Source organism: Lethenteron reissneri, chromosome 28 (genome assembly GCF_015708825.2).
Source record: "Lethenteron reissneri isolate LAM-NWPU_2019-01 chromosome 28, ASM1570882v1, whole genome shotgun sequence".
NCBI lineage: Eukaryota > Metazoa > Chordata > Hyperoartia > Petromyzontiformes > Petromyzontidae > Lethenteron > Lethenteron reissneri.
In genome coordinates this window covers 314104-320136 of record NC_083806.1, presented here as the reverse complement: position 1 = coordinate 320136, position 6033 = coordinate 314104, and positions in this window count along the sequence as shown.

The following is a 6033-nucleotide window of genomic DNA, read 5'->3' as shown; positions in this document are numbered from 1 at the left end:
ATACCGTTCGTTCCTCTTTAAGGTTTGGCCGCAGGGAGGTTAAAAATATGCTTGTTGATCATGGTTTTGTAATGTCGTGACCACTGCAGTGGCATCGTGTGTGAGCCCTCATCTCTCGAGATCATTCTCAAGGTGTCGCATGTGATGGCCTATCAAGGGGATGTATATTTGTGGAGACTTTAATTATAAACGTGTGAAATAGGAAACTTTGGGGATTTTTAATTATCACGCTTGCAGACTAACTTACATAGTGTGCTCTGGGTCTGGTCGCTTCATGTTATATACAAGGAAGAAAACCAATGCATTGCCATGACATTTTTAATGCTTTCCAACATGCGTTTGTCCTCGAAGATAATGTTTTTTTTCAGTGCCTATTGATTTCTATAAGATATGGTTTAGAAACATGGACATTAATAATTTGAAATATTTTTTTACGAAAAGAATAAGAGATTTACGCTTGGAATTATAAAATAACATTATTTCAAACATTTAAATTAATAATAGATTTTTGGTCCAGATCGCATAATTAAACTGTGTCATGCACCTTATTCCACTTTACACAACATATTAATGAAGTTAAGTGAACAAACCTGCTTCAGCCACGCCATCTGTATATTGGATAGGAATCCATAAAATTAAACAATTGGATACGAGGTTTCTCTGGTTGTTGATTACAAAGGCCTACGTGTCAAATCATAGACTTTAAAAAAACTCATCACAGTAGAAATATTAAAGCAGGCTGGAAACAAATGAATTAAATAAAACACAAATGCCATGCAATGCGTGTATAATAGCATTCAGCCTTATTTAAACATACTCTTTGGTTTTTTCGGTAAAGTCACGTAGGTAAAAAAATTAAGCATTATTGAGCCTTATTAAAAACACCAGCTCAAATAACTGAATGTGTGGCCTTGTTTAGAACTGCCAACAGGCAACAGTGAGACAAAGGCACAACTGTGGACTGTTTTTATCCTCATTGGGACTCATCAGAACAGTCAGCAGTATTTGCAGCATGCAGTTCGCTCTTTGATATAACAGCATGATGTGCACTCTGTAAAATAACAGGGATGCTTTGTGAATTGTAAAATCAAATCTGACAATGTGAAATGTTACTTGCACCTGATTGATACTATGCAATCGTAGTGTGCTCTGTCTTCGGCGATTTAACCCTTTATACTGTGTCCTGGAACATTTCAGTACCCTCTGTGTATTGTTATGTAACGCATGGACAGAAAAGGAACCTGGGATTACAGTCCTCAAACGATTCTAACGAGAAGCTTGCAGTCACTACTACATCAACAGAGGGGAAAGAAATAGCAGACAACGGGTCGACCTCTGCGACTTGGTCGCGAAATAAATGACAATACATGACAAGCTAGGGGATGCTGAGTTGTATTGGTCATGGCGGGTGACTACTGGCATTGACACGCCTGCTCAAAGCATTTACATGTAGGTGCGAGAGGCTAGCTAAATGGCCGATGTGTATGCAGGGGTAAAAACCTCTAATCCGCGAACACTTCAACTAGGTTCTAACCCCGCTTGCGGTCTACCTGCCCGATTTCCCGAAATTCTACAGAGTGCAATAATTCAAGCCACTGAACATGCATCGCAACCACACCCGGTGCCTGTGCTGTGCACTACTCCACGTTTCCACGCTATCCGATCACTCCTCATAGCACAATGTCCCAGCCCACAAAGTGGTGACCACTACGCGTGACCTAACCAATGCCCTTCGGCTGTTCATTGTGCCTTGGAGCTACTTAAGGTGCATTACAACTACGGATTGCACTTTCAAGTTTATTTTGTTTAACTAGGTGAGAACTCAAAATACTGAGGAGACCGTCTCATTTGCAAGTACAACCTGGGTCACCAAAGTGACATAAGCAAAAACAAACAAAATAAAGTACAGCAACGAGGCAAATAGAACTCAGCAAAAACAAATATGTCATATGAGTGATCGAAAGTATTGCACGAACAAAAAACATTATACAGGGTGCTTCAAACATTTTTTAACACTTCCGAGAATTTGCAACAATATCACAAGAAATGTGCTTCCAGGCTCTGGAGACCACCTGGAGAAGATTCCAGGCATGTGCTGACAATGATGGCGAACAAGTGGAGACTCTTTGACTTTTTGAAGCTATTAACATACACTTGTTATCATGTCACAGTGCATTTATTATCCGTTCTTTTTCCATTAAAAACGATCGCCCCATATAAGTGTTAACATTTTTTGACGCACCCTGTATAAGATATTCTCCGTAGTGTAAGTTGCTTTGGGGAGATTATGTTTAGACAGATCACAGCTCAATCAAAGTAAGTTACATAAACAGTACATACATACAGGGTAACTATTGCACTTTATATGTAAACAGACCAACACATTTGTGGAATGAAATTTTAAGTGACGTTATCATAAAGAGTCGACAACTTAGAATCAAATTGTGGTTATTATGGGAGTGTAACCAAGTACATTTTTGAAGCGATGACATTTCAGGTAGCTGGGTTGTTAATGGAGAATTAGTGAAAATCATCACCACAATGAATTTTAATGCTGTGGGCATCTAAAGCTTCAAGGGGTTTGGCCCTGAAACACATTCCTGCGGAGGGAGCTTGTAGGAACGGTGGGTTTCTCGGTCAATGGCCAGGGTCAACGGCGGGGTGGTGTATTCCGCAAATATGCCCGACTGTGAAGGCGGGCACAAGCCGGCGTGAATAGGTTAAACGTTGAGTTTTATAAGGGCACCACGGGGTGACCATCCCCTCCCCACCCAGCCCCACCCTCCCCACCCAGCCCCTCCCCACCCTCCCCTCCTCACCCAGCCCCTCCCTCTCCACCCAGCCCCTCCCCTCTCCACCCAGCCCCACCCCTCCCATTTTTGGATGCACGACGGACGGACAGACGGACAAAATATCCCTTGTGGGCTGGTGTAACCAGGAAGTTCCTACCAGTATAAAAACTTTGGATAGGTAAAGGACTGAAGTGTGTATTTATGTATTTAAGGGAAACTGAGCCCAATTAATCTCCCTCTGAATTGAAAGACGGTGATGACCAATCTTGGAGTAAATATCACAATGATAAGTAGAATATCTTCTTGGTTCTTTCGGTAAAGTCACGTAGAAGGGAAGTAATAAAATAATAAAAATAAAACATAATAAAATAATTCTCACGACGTTTCGGCCACAACGCAAGCAGCCGTCCTCAGGTGAAAATCAGGTCTGTCGGGGAGACAGCGTCTGAATGAAACAGCACACGAGCTTGGAGCATATATATAGGCTGGTTTGGAAGGGGGGGAAAGGGCGCTTCGACAAAAGAATTTGCATATCAAGAGGAATTTAGCATATTTATGGGAAATGCAGGAATGTCATTAGTACTACATATGCCCGTGCATTATGCAGGACTAGCAGCATCAAAGGGAGGGGATATGGGAAATGCAGGTATGTGAATACTGTAGTACTAATTATGCCCGTGCATTATGCAGGATTAGCAGCATCAGAGGGAGGGGATAGGGGTAGCATTAATAAAGGGAAGGAGTGTTAATAGTATGTAGCTGCAGTAATTAAAACCAACACGTAAACAACTAAAGTATGAACTACATAGTATCATCAGTATACTAACTATACTCTACAATAAGCTGAGTTACTAACAGTAAGTAATACATTACAATTCTACGTCGTAAAAATTATATAATATGCTTCAATCTAAACTTTATTCTCTTACATCACACGAGTCTACACCGTACTATATACTGCCATAGACAAACCCAACATTAAATTATATACTGTATTGCTATAAACCATATGCATTGTAATATTACACTATGTATTATTCTACCCACCCTAATGTATATCACACTGTATAAGGTATAGGGTGGTTTATAGCAATACAGTATATAATATAATGTATGGTTTTTGTATGGTAGTATATAGTACGGTGTAGACTCGTGTGATGTAAGAGAATAAAGTTTAGATGGAAGCATATTATATAATTTTTACGACGTAGAATTGTAATGTATTACTTACTGTTAGTAACTCAGCTTATTGTAGAGTATAGTTAGTATACTGATGATACTATGTAGTTCATACTTTAGTTGTTTACGTGTTGGTTTTAGTTACTGCAGCTACATACTATTAACACTCCTTCCCTTTATTAATGCTACCCCTATCCCCTCCCTTTGATGCTGCTAATCCTGCATAATGCACGGGCATAATTAGTACTACAGTATTCACATACCTGCATTTCCCATATCCCCTCCCTTTGATGCTGCTAGTCCTGCATAATGCACGGGCATATGTAGTACTAATCACATTCCTGCATTTCCCATAAATATGCTAAATTCCTCTTGATATGCAAATTCTTTTGTCGAAGCGCCCTTTCCCCCCCTTCCAACCCAGCTTATATATATGCTCCAAGCTCGTGTGCTGTTTCATTCAGACGCTGTCTCCCCGACAGACCTGATTTTCACCTGAGGACGGCTGCTTGCGTTGTAGCCGAAACGTCGTGAGAATTATTTTATTATGTTTTATTTTCATTATTTTATTACTTCCCTTCTACGTGACTTTACCGAAATAACCAAGAAGATGAATCCCTGCAGTCACGAAAGCTTTAAATCGAAATATAAGTAGAATACTTAGCTTGTACGATAAAGCCAGAATCAGATGAAGGATATGGTTTAGCAAATGAAAGTGCTTTTAGAGGTTGATTTGCAGCTAAAGTGCCTTTGACCACCAGGTAGGGTGGAGATGATATTCCGCAGAAATAACAGAGATTCGGAACCATGCCTTTTTGTTGGTCCGGTAGCAGCACGAAATAGTGGTGTGTTTTTAGACAGACCATGAATGTTCAGATGTAAGATGGCCAAGCCAGAGCAATTAGTGAAGTCGGAAGCATTAAATAAAGAGGGAGGAAGAAACGGTATAGGCCCCGGGTTACATTCAATACCACCTATGAGTATGGGGAGCAAGACAAGCAGCTTGGTCACATATTTTCGATTATTTAATCTAGTGGGCCACTCCAGCACGGTACTCCCACCACAGACGAAGCGCCCCCACACTAGCAGTAGTAGAGATGTAAAACGTTGTAAAACACATTTTTGTATAAGCAGTAGTAGTTGTTGTTTGTTGTTGCAGTAGCAACAGTTGTAGTCGTCATTGTAGAAGCAACAGTTGTTGTAGTCGTTGTTGTAGAAGTTGTAGTAGCTGTTGTAGTTTAAATATAGATATTTTAATTTCACATTCATTTAACCAGGTAAAAACCCATTGAGGTCTTGTGCGAGGGGGACCTAGCAAGAAGTCAGCAAAAATAAATTACCACACACATACACACAGGCAATAGTAAACTATTAAGCATTATAAACAATTACAATGATCAATGACATTGGTCATTGTAATTGATGTTGAAGTAGTATAAGTAAAGTAGTAGTTTTAGTAGTAGTTGTTGAAGTAGTTGATTGTAGTAGCTGTGAAAATAGTTGTAATAGTCGTCGTTTTATTTTAAAGTACAGTAGTTGTGGAAGTTGAGATGTAGTAGTTTTCGTAGACGTAGTTTCGGTAATTATAGAAGTGGATATAGTTATTCTCGTCGTTGATTGTAAAGGTTGTATGGCTTACATGAGATGCCAGTAAATAATTAAGACCCACGACCCTGGCACCAGCCTTGGCCAGTGCCCTGTCGACCAAGGGAACCCTACCAGACAATGCTTGCAGGCTTCACAGCCAGCTAGGTCACTTGGACATTCTGGAAACCACTGAAGGAAGGTTGGTGGGACGTTTGATATTGGTTTAACATTCGCAACGACATCACTCCGCCACACCATGCCAACTGGCATAGAATGGAAAGCGGTTGTGAAAATGTGTGCTATCGCTGGTTTCGCTATGAATCCTATAAACAAATCCTAGCTTCATCTTTCGTATGGCATTGTGAAAAGTAACAGTGTTTATTGTTTCTTAATGATCGTCATAAATGAATGCAAATGTAATGAGATTATGTGACGATGGAGACAACACGTTTTTATTGAAACATTCACAATACAG